Below are 10,627 nucleotides of genomic sequence, written 5' to 3' on the forward strand. Positions count from 1 at the left end.
TCGCTGTTCGCTGTTCGCTGTTCGCTGTTCGCTGTTTGCTGTTCGTGTTTGTGATTTCAATTTGAATTAGAATTTGTTCGTGTTCGTGTTCAAATTTGAATTTGAATTTGAATTTGTTCGTGTTCGTGTTCAAATTTGAATTTGAATTTGAATTTGTTCGTGTTCGTGTTCAAATTTGAATTTGAATTTGAATTTGAATTTGAATTTGAATTTGAATTTGAATTTGAATTTGAATTTGAATTTGAATTTGAATTTGAATTTGAATTTGAATTTGAATTTGAATTTGAATTTGTAATTTGAGAGTTTGTGTTCGTGTTCGCTGTTCGCTGTTCGCTGTTCGCTGTTCGCTGTTTGCTGTTCGTGTTTGTGATTTCTATTTGGTGTTCGTGTTCAAATTTGAATTTGTTCGTGTTCAAATTTGAATTTGAATTTGAATTTGTTCGTGTTCGCTGTTCGCTGTTCGCTGTTCGCTGTTCGCTGTTCGCTGTTCGCTGTTCGCTGTTCGCTGTTCGCTGTTCGCTGTTCGCTGTTCGCTGTTCGCTGTTCGCTGTTCGCTGTTCGCTGTTCGCTGTTCGCTGTTAGCTGTTAGCTGTTAGCTGTTAGCTGTTAGCTGTTAGCTGTTAGCTGTTAGCTGTTAGCTGTTAGCTGTTAGCTGTTAGCTGTTAGCTGTTAGCTGTTAGCTGTTAGCTGTTAGCTGTTAGCTGTTAGCTGTTAGCTGTTAGCTGTTAGCTGTTAGCTGTTAGCTGTTAGCTGTTAGCTGTTAGCTGTTAGCTGTTAGCTGTTAGCTGTTAGCTGTTAGCTGTTAGCTGTTAGCTGTTAGCTGTTAGCTGTTAGCTGTTAGCTGTTAGCTGTTAGCTGTTAGCTGTTAGCTGTTAGCTGTTAGCTGTTAGCTGTTAGCTGTTAGCTGTTAGCTGTTAGCTGTTAGCTGTTAGCTGTTAGCTGTTAGCTGTTAGCTGTTAGCTGTTAGCTGTTAGCTGTTAGCTGTTAGCTGTTAGCTGTTAGCTGTTAGCTGTTAGCTGTTAGCTGTTAGCTGTTAGCTGTTAGCTGTTAGCTGTTAGCTGTTAGCTGTTAGCTGTTAGCTGTTAGCTGTTAGCTGTTAGCTGTTAGCTGTTAGCTGTTAGCTGTTAGCTGTTAGCTGTTAGCTGTTAGCTGTTAGCTGTTAGCTGTTAGCTGTTAGCTGTTAGCTGTTAGCTGTTAGCTGTTAGCTGTTAGCTGTTAGCTGTTAGCTGTTAGCTGTTAGCTGTTAGCTGTTAGCTGTTAGCTGTTAGCTGTTAGCTGTTAGCTGTTAGCTGTTAGCTGTTAGCTGTTAGCTGTTAGCTGTTAGCTGTTAGCTGTTAGCTGTTAGCTGTTAGCTGTTAGCTGTTAGCTGTTAGCTGTTAGCTGTTAGCTGTTAGCTGTTAGCTGTTAGCTGTTAGCTGTTAGCTGTTAGCTGTTAGCTGTTAGCTGTTAGCTGTTAGCTGTTAGCTGTTAGCTGTTAGCTGTTAGCTGTTAGCTGTTAGCTGTTAGCTGTTAGCTGTTAGCTGTTAGCTGTTAGCTGTTAGCTGTTAGCTGTTAGCTGTTAGCTGTTAGCTGTTAGCTGTTAGCTGTTAGCTGTTAGCTGTTAGCTGTTAGCTGTTAGCTGTTAGCTGTTAGCTGTTAGCTGTTAGCTGTTAGCTGTTAGCTGTTAGCTGTTAGCTGTTAGCTGTTAGCTGTTAGCTGTTCGCTGTTCGCTGTTCGCTGTTCGCTGTTCGCTGTTCGCTGTTCGCTGTTCGCTGTTCGCTGTTCGCTGTTCGCTGTTCGCTGTTCGCTGTTCGCTGTTCGCTGTTCGCTGTTCGCTGTTCGCTGTTCGCTGTTCGCTGTTCGCTGTTCGCTGTTCGCTGTTCGCTGTTCGCTGTTCGCTGTTCGCTGTTCGCTGTTCGCTGTTCGCTGTTCGCTGTTCGCTGTTCGCTGTTCGCTGTTAGCTGTTAGCTGTTAGCTGTTAGCTGTTAGCTGTTAGCTGTTAGCTGTTAGCTGTTAGCTGTTAGCTGTTAGCTGTTAGCTGTTAGCTGTTAGCTGTTAGCTGTTAGCTGTTAGCTGTTAGCTGTTAGCTGTTAGCTGTTAGCTGTTAGCTGTTAGCTGTTAGCTGTTAGCTGTTAGCTGTTAGCTGTTAGCTGTTAGCTTTTAGCTTTTAGCTGTTAGCTGTTAGCTGTTAGCTGTTAGCTGTTAGCTGTTAGCTGTTAGCTGTTAGCTGTTAGCTGTTAGCTGTTAGCTGTTAGCTGTTAGCTGTTAGCTGTTAGCTGTTAGCTGTTAGCTGTTAGCTGTTAGCTGTTAGCTGTTAGCTGTTAGCTGTTAGCTGTTAGCTGTTAGCTGTTAGCTGTTAGCTGTTAGCTGTTAGCTGTTAGCTGTTAGCTGTTAGCTGTTAGCTGTTAGCTGTTAGCTGTTAGCTGTTAGCTGTTAGCTGTTAGCTGTTAGCTGTTAGCTGTTAGCTGTTAGCTGTTAGCTGTTAGCTGTTAGCTGTTCGCTGTTCGCTGTTCGCTGTTCGCTGTTCGCTGTTCGCTGTTCGCTGTTCGCTGTTCGCTGTTCGCTGTTCGCTGTTCGCTGTTCGCTGTTCGCTGTTCGCTGTTCGCTGTTCGCTGTTCGCTGTTCGCTGTTCGCTGTTCGCTGTTCGCTGTTCGCTGTTCGCTGTTCGCTGTTCGCTGTTCGCTGTTTGCTGTTTGTGATTTCAATTTGAATTAGAATTTGTTCGTGTTCGTGTTCAAATTTGAATTTGAATTTGAATTTGTTCGTGTTCAAATTTGAATTTGAATTTGAATTTGTTCGTGTTCGTGTTCAAATTTGAATTTGAATTTGAATTTGAATTTGAATTTGAATTTGAATTTGAATTTGAATTTGAATTTGAATTTGAATTTGAATTTGAATTTGAATTTGAATTTGAATTTGTAATTTGAGAGTTTGTGTTCGTGTTCGCTGTTCGCTGTTCGCTGTTCGCTGTTTGCTGTTCGTGTTTGTGATTTCTATTTGGTGTTCGTGTTCAAATTTGAATTTGTTCGTGTTCAAATTTGAATTTGAATTTGAATTTGTTCGTGTTCGCTGTTCGCTGTTCGCTGTTCGCTGTTCGCTGTTCGCTGTTCGCTGTTCGCTGTTCGCTGTTCGCTGTTTGCTGTTCGTGTTTGTGATTTCTATTTGGTGTTCGTGTTCAAATTTGAATTTGTTCGTGTTCAAATTTGAATTTGAATTTGAATTTGTTCGTGTTCGCTGTTCGCTGTTCGCTGTTCGCTGTTCGCTGTTCGCTGTTCGCTGTTCGCTGTTCGCTGTTCGCTGTTCGCTGTTCGCTGTTCGCTGTTCGCTGTTCGCTGTTCGCTGTTCGCTGTTCGCTGTTTGCTGTTCGTGTTTGTGATTTCAATTTGAATTTGAATTTGTTCGTGTTCGTGTTCAAATTTGAATTTGAATTTGAATTTGTTCGTGTTCAAATTTGAATTTGAATTTGAATTTGTTCGTGTTCGTGTTCAAATTTGAATTTGAATTTGAATTTGAATTTGAATTTGAATTTGAATTTGAATTTGAATTTGAATTTGAATTTGAATTTGAATTTGAATTTGAATTTGAATTTGAATTTGTAATTTGAGAGTTTGTGTTCGTGTTCGCTGTTCGCTGTTCGCTGTTCGCTGTTTGCTGTTCGTGTTTGTGATTTCTATTTGGTGTTCGTGTTCAAATTTGAATTTGTTCGTGTTCAAATTTGAATTTGAATTTGAATTTGTTCGTGTTCGCTGTTCGCTGTTCGCTGTTCGCTGTTCGCTGTTCGCTGTTCGCTGTTCGCTGTTCGCTGTTCGCTGTTTGCTGTTCGTGTTTGTGATTTCTATTTGGTGTTCGTGTTCAAATTTGAATTTGTTCGTGTTCAAATTTGAATTTGAATTTGAATTTGTTCGTGTTCGCTGTTCGCTGTTCGCTGTTCGCTGTTCGCTGTTCGCTGTTCGCTGTTCGCTGTTCGCTGTTCGCTGTTCGCTGTTCGCTGTTCGCTGTTCGCTGTTCGCTGTTCGCTGTTCGCTGTTTGCTGTTCGTGTTTGTGATTTCAATTTGAATTTGAATTTGTTCGTGTTCGTGTTCAAATTTGAATTTGAATTTGAATTTGTTCGTGTTCAAATTTGAATTTGAATTTGAATTTGTTCGTGTTCGTGTTCAAATTTGAATTTGAATTTGAATTTGAATTTGAATTTGAATTTGAATTTGAATTTGAATTTGAATTTGAATTTGAATTTGAATTTGAATTTGAATTTGAATTTGAATTTGAATTTGTAATTTGAGAGTTTGTGTTCGTGTTCGCTGTTCGCTGTTCGCTGTTTGCTGTTCGTGTTTGTGATTTCAATTTGATGTTCGTGTTCAAATTTGAATTCGAATTTGAATTTGTTCGTGTTCAAATTTGAATTTGAATTTGAATTTGTTCGTGTTCGCTGTTCGCTGTTCGCTGTTCGCTGTTCGCTGTTCGCTGTTCGCTGTTCGCTGTTCGCTGTTCGCTGTTCGCTGTTCGCTGTTCGCTGTTCGCTGTTCGCTGTTCGCTGTTCGCTGTTCGCTGTTCGCTGTTCGCTGTTCGCTGTTCGCTGTTCGCTGTTCGCTGTTCGCTGTTCGCTGTTTGCTGTTCGCTGTTCGCTGTTCGCTGTTCGCTGTTCGCTGTTTGCTGTTCGTGTTTGTGATTTCTATTTGGTGTTCGTGTTCAAATTTGAATTTGTTCGCTGTTCGCTGTTCGCTGTTCGCTGTTCGCTGTTCGCTGTTCGCTGTTCGCTGTTCGCTGTTCGCTGTTCGCTGTTCGCTGTTTGTGATTTCTATTTGGTGTTCGTGTTCAAATTTGAATTTGTTCGTGTTCAAATTTGAATTTGAATTTGAATTTGTTCGTGTTCGCTGTTCGCTGTTCGCTGTTCGCTGTTCGCTGTTCGCTGTTCGCTGTTCGCTGTTCGCTGTTCGCTGTTTGCTGTTCGTGTTTGTGATTTCTATTTGGTGTTCGTGTTCAAATTTGAATTTGTTCGTGTTCAAATTTGAATTTGAATTTGAATTTGTTCGTGTTCGCTGTTCGCTGTTCGCTGTTCGCTGTTCGCTGTTCGCTGTTCGCTGTTCGCTGTTCGCTGTTCGCTGTTCGCTGTTCGCTGTTCGCTGTTCGCTGTTCGCTGTTCGCTGTTCGCTGTTTGCTGTTCGTGTTTGTGATTTCAATTTGAATTTGAATTTGTTCGTGTTCGTGTTCAAATTTGAATTTGAATTTGAATTTGTTCGTGTTCAAATTTGAATTTGAATTTGAATTTGTTCGTGTTCGTGTTCAAATTTGAATTTGAATTTGAATTTGAATTTGAATTTGAATTTGAATTTGAATTTGAATTTGAATTTGAATTTGAATTTGAATTTGAATTTGAATTTGTTCGTGTTCGCTGTTCGCTGTTCGCTGTTCGCTGTTCGCTGTTCGCTGTTCGCTGTTCGCTGTTCGCTGTTCGCTGTTCGCTGTTCGCTGTTAGCTGTTAGCTGTTAGCTGTTAGCTGTTAGCTGTTAGCTGTTAGCTGTTAGCTGTTAGCTGTTAGCTGTTAGCTGTTCGCTGTTCGCTGTTCGCTGTTCGCTGTTCGCTGTTCGCTGTTCGCTGTTCGCTGTTAGCTGTTAGCTGTTAGCTGTTAGCTGTTAGCTGTTAGCTGTTAGCTGTTAGCTGTTAGCTGTTAGCTGTTAGCTGTTAGCTGTTAGCTGTTAGCTGTTAGCTGTTAGCTGTTAGCTGTTAGCTGTTAGCTGTTAGCTGTTAGCTGTTAGCTGTTAGCTGTTAGCTGTTAGCTGTTAGCTGTTAGCTGTTAGCTGTTAGCTGTTAGCTTTTAGCTGTTAGCTGTTAGCTGTTAGCTGTTAGCTGTTAGCTGTTAGCTGTTAGCTGTTAGCTGTTAGCTGTTAGCTGTTAGCTGTTAGCTGTTAGCTGTTAGCTGTTAGCTGTTAGCTGTTAGCTGTTAGCTGTTAGCTGTTAGCTGTTAGCTGTTAGCTTTTAGCTGTTAGCTGTTAGCTGTTAGCTGTTAGCTGTTAGCTGTTAGCTGTTCGCTGTTCGCTGTTCGCTGTTCGCTGTTCGCTGTTCGCTGTTCGCTGTTCGCTGTTCGCTGTTCGCTGTTTGCTGTTCGTGTTTGTGATTTCAATTTGAATTTGAATTTGTTCGTGTTCGTGTTCAAATTTGAATTTGAATTTGAATTTGTTCGTGTTCAAATTTGAATTTGAATTTGAATTTGTTCGTGTTCGTGTTCAAATTTGAATTTGAATTTGAATTTGAATTTGAATTTGAATTTGAATTTGAATTTGAATTTGAATTTGAATTTGAATTTGAATTTGAATTTGTAATTTGAGAGTTTGTGTTTGTGTTCGTGTTCGCTGTTCGCTGTTCGCTGTTCGCTGTTCGCTGTTCGCTGTTCGCTGTTCGCTGTTAGCTGTTAGCTGTTAGCTGTTAGCTGTTAGCTGTTAGCTGTTAGCTGTTAGCTGTTAGCTGTTAGCTGTTAGCTGTTAGCTGTTAGCTGTTAGCTGTTAGCTGTTAGCTGTTAGCTGTTAGCTGTTAGCTGTTAGCTGTTAGCTGTTAGCTGTTAGCTGTTAGCTGTTAGCTGTTAGCTGTTAGCTGTTAGCTGTTAGCTGTTAGCTGTTAGCTGTTAGCTGTTAGCTGTTAGCTGTTAGCTTTTAGCTGTTAGCTGTTAGCTGTTAGCTGTTAGCTGTTAGCTGTTAGCTGTTAGCTGTTCGCTGTTCGCTGTTCGCTGTTCGCTGTTCGCTGTTCGCTGTTCGCTGTTCGCTGTTCGCTGTTAGCTGTTAGCTGTTAGCTGTTAGCTGTTAGCTGTTAGCTGTTAGCTGTTAGCTGTTAGCTGTTAGCTGTTAGCTGTTAGCTGTTAGCTGTTAGCTGTTAGCTGTTAGCTGTTAGCTGTTAGCTGTTAGCTGTTAGCTGTTAGCTGTTAGCTGTTAGCTGTTAGCTGTTAGCTGTTAGCTGTTAGCTGTTAGCTGTTAGCTGTTCGCTGTTCGCTGTTCGCTGTTCGCTGTTCGCTGTTCGCTGTTCGCTGTTCGCTGTTCGCTGTTCGCTGTTCGCTGTTCGCTGTTCGCTGTTCGCTGTTCGCTGTTCGCTGTTCGCTGTTCGCTGTTCGCTGTTCGCTGTTCGCTGTTCGCTGTTCGCTGTTCGCTGTTCGCTGTTCGCTGTTCGCTGTTCGCTGTTCGCTGTTCGCTGTTCGCTGTTCGCTGTTTGCTGTTCGTGTTTGTGATTTTAATTTGAATTTGAATTTGTTCGTGTTCGTGTTCAAATTTGAATTTGAATTTGAATTTGTTCGTGTTCAAATTTGAATTTGAATTTGAATTTGTTCGTGTTCGTGTTCAAATTTGAATTTGAATTTGAATTTGAATTTGAATTTGAATTTGAATTTGAATTTGAATTTGAATTTGAATTTGAATTTGAATTTGAATTTGAATTTGAATTTGAATTTGAATTTGAATTTGAATTTGAATTTGAATTTGTAATTTGAGAGTTTGTGTTCGTGTTCGCTGTTCGCTGTTCGCTGTTCGCTGTTCGCTGTTCGCTGTTCGCTGTTCGCTGTTCGCTGTTCGCTGTTAGCTGTTAGCTGTTAGCTGTTAGCTGTTAGCTGTTAGCTGTTAGCTGTTAGCTGTTAGCTGTTAGCTGTTAGCTGTTAGCTGTTAGCTGTTAGCTGTTAGCTGTTAGCTGTTAGCTGTTAGCTGTTAGCTGTTAGCTGTTAGCTGTTAGCTGTTAGCTGTTAGCTGTTAGCTGTTAGCTGTTAGCTGTTCGCTGTTCGCTGTTCGCTGTTCGCTGTTCGCTGTTCGCTGTTCGCTGTTCGCTGTTCGCTGTTCGCTGTTCGCTGTTCGCTGTTCGCTGTTCGCTGTTCGCTGTTCGCTGTTCGCTGTTCGCTGTTCGCTGTTCGCTGTTCGCTGTTCGCTGTTCGCTGTTCGCTGTTCGCTGTTCGCTGTTCGCTGTTCGCTGTTCGCTGTTCGCTGTTCGCTGTTCGCTGTTTGCTGTTCGTGTTTGTGATTTTAATTTGAATTTGAATTTGTTCGTGTTCGTGTTCAAATTTGAATTTGAATTTGAATTTGTTCGTGTTCAAATTTGAATTTGAATTTGAATTTGTTCGTGTTCGTGTTCAAATTTGAATTTGAATTTGAATTTGAATTTGAATTTGAATTTGAATTTGAATTTGAATTTGAATTTGAATTTGAATTTGAATTTGAATTTGAATTTGAATTTGAATTTGAATTTGAATTTGTAATTTGAGAGTTTGTGTTCGTGTTCGCTGTTCGCTGTTCGCTGTTCGCTGTTCGCTGTTCGCTGTTTGCTGTTCGTGTTTGTGATTTCTATTTGGTGTTCGTGTTCAAATTTGAATTTGTTCGTGTTCAAATTTGAATTTGAATTTGAATTTGTTCGTGTTCGCTGTTCGCTGTTCGCTGTTCGCTGTTCGCTGTTCGCTGTTCGCTGTTCGCTGTTCGCTGTTCGCTGTTCGCTGTTCGCTGTTCGCTGTTCGCTGTTCGCTGTTCGCTGTTCGCTGTTCGCTGTTCGCTGTTCGCTGTTCGCTGTTCGCTGTTCGCTGTTCGCTGTTCGCTGTTCGCTGTTAGCTGTTAGCTGTTCGCTGTTCGCTGTTCGCTGTTCGCTGTTCGCTGTTCGCTGTTCGCCGTTCGCCGTTCGCTGTTCGCTGTTCGCTGTTCGCTGTTCGCTGTTCGTGTTCGTGTTTGTGATTTCAATTTGAATTTGAATTTGTTCGTGTTCGTGTTCAAATTTGAATTTGAATTTGAATTTGTTCGTGTTCGTGTTCAAATTTGAATTTGAATTTGAATTTGAATTTGAATTTGAATTTGAATTTGAATTTTAATTTGAATTTGAATTTGTAATTTGAGAGTTTGTGTTCGTGTTCGCTGTTCGCTGTTCGCTGTTTTCTGTTCGTGTTTGTGATTTCAATTTGAATTTGAATTTGTTCGTGTTCGTGTTCAAATTTGAATTCGAATTTGAATTTGTTCGTGTTCAAATTTGAATTTGAATTTGAATTTGAATTTGTTCGTGTTCGCTGTTCGCTGTTCGCTGTTCGCTGTTCGGTGTTCGCTGTTCGCTGTTCGCTGTTCGCTGTTCGCTGTTCGCTGTTCGCTGTTCGCTGTTCGCTGTTCGTGTTTGTGATTTCAATTTGAATTTGAATTTGTTCGTGTTCGTGTTCAAATTTGAATTTGAATTTGAATTTGTTCGTGTTCGTGTTCAAATTTGAATTTGAATTTGAATTTGTGTGTGTTCGTGTTCGTGTTCGTGTTTGTGATTTGAATTTGAACGAAATCTGGCCGTTTAAAGTGGGTCAAAATCGCGCCCAAAGAAGTCGGTTACAAACAAACATACAAACATACAGGTGAAGCTAATAAAAAGCGTGTAAAAAAGACATACATATGCATTTGACAGACATTTTATTGTCTCAGACGCACTCGTTAGTTGAAGTATTTTTTGATTCGCTCGTTAGTTGATGCGACTGATTAAAATAAAAATAAAAAAATAAAATTGTTTTATTTCAGGACATGTGTTCCCATATGGAAGTTACAATAATATAATATAATGGAAGTATACAAAATCAAGTTAAAAATTAAAAACAATTAGAGCATCATTTATATTCCCTTGACTTCATAGATCACCCTTACATAATGTGATGCATGAGCATTGCACCAGTAAAGAAGTAAAGGATTGTCATAATAGTTACAGACAGCCACCAGAACACCATTACTGGAGCGTCTCATTCTTTCCCAAAAACTTGCGATTCGAGATCGCATTATGGCCCTGAAATCCGAGACCCCCGTCTCAAAAAACATGCCAGATGCACTACAGTACCTGGGCAGTTTCATGAAGAGTCTGTATGCGTTATTATACTGCACTCTCAATGACGAAATCGCTTTATTTGTGAAGTTACACCACAATTGACACGTATACATGCACATAGAATATGTTTTAAATAGCAATTTTTAACGTCGGTAGTGCACCTGGCAAATCTTCTCGCCAGCATATTGCTTCGGACTGCAAGGGCTCTGCGCTCTCTCTCTATGTCTGAATCGTCTTTTAGATCCCCCGTTAAATTGTGACCCAAATATTTAAATTGTCTCACGATTTTAACAGGAGAACCATTCAAAAATAACCCAGGTATTCTCTCCGGTCCCTGTCCATATCTAAATACCATCAATTCGGTCTTTGAAGCGTTATACTTCAAGCCGTGAGAATTAGCATAATTCTCACATATTGAGAGTAATTTTCTCAGACCCTTAATTGAAGGGCTCAGCAGAACCATGTCGTCGGCATAACTTAGATTGTTTACGCAAACGCCGCCAAGATGACATCCAACCCTGGTTCCTCTGAGCTCGCCAATCAAACCATCTATATAGAGATTGAACAGGTCCGGAGAGGTTAGCCCTCCTTGACGTACTCCACATTCTAACCTATACCCGCTAGACATGGAGTCGCCCCATCTGACATAATTTGTTTGATTTCCGTACCAGAATCTCAACAGACGCGCTACACTGTAAGCAACTCCTGTTGCTTCGAGTTTATCCCAAAGAATACCATAATTTACCAGATCAAAAGCTTTACTTAGATCTAAAAAGCAAGCATACACGGATGTTTTGCGTTGTTTATAGTAATTTATGGTACTCTTTAGGCTCAAAATAGCTGCGTCCGTTG

Source organism: Colias eurytheme, chromosome 25 (assembly GCF_061535395.1).
Source record: "Colias eurytheme isolate Ceu_HAF_F1 chromosome 25, ilColEury1 Martin Lab GWU primary, whole genome shotgun sequence".
In the NCBI taxonomy this organism is placed as follows: Eukaryota; Metazoa; Arthropoda; class Insecta; order Lepidoptera; family Pieridae; genus Colias; species Colias eurytheme.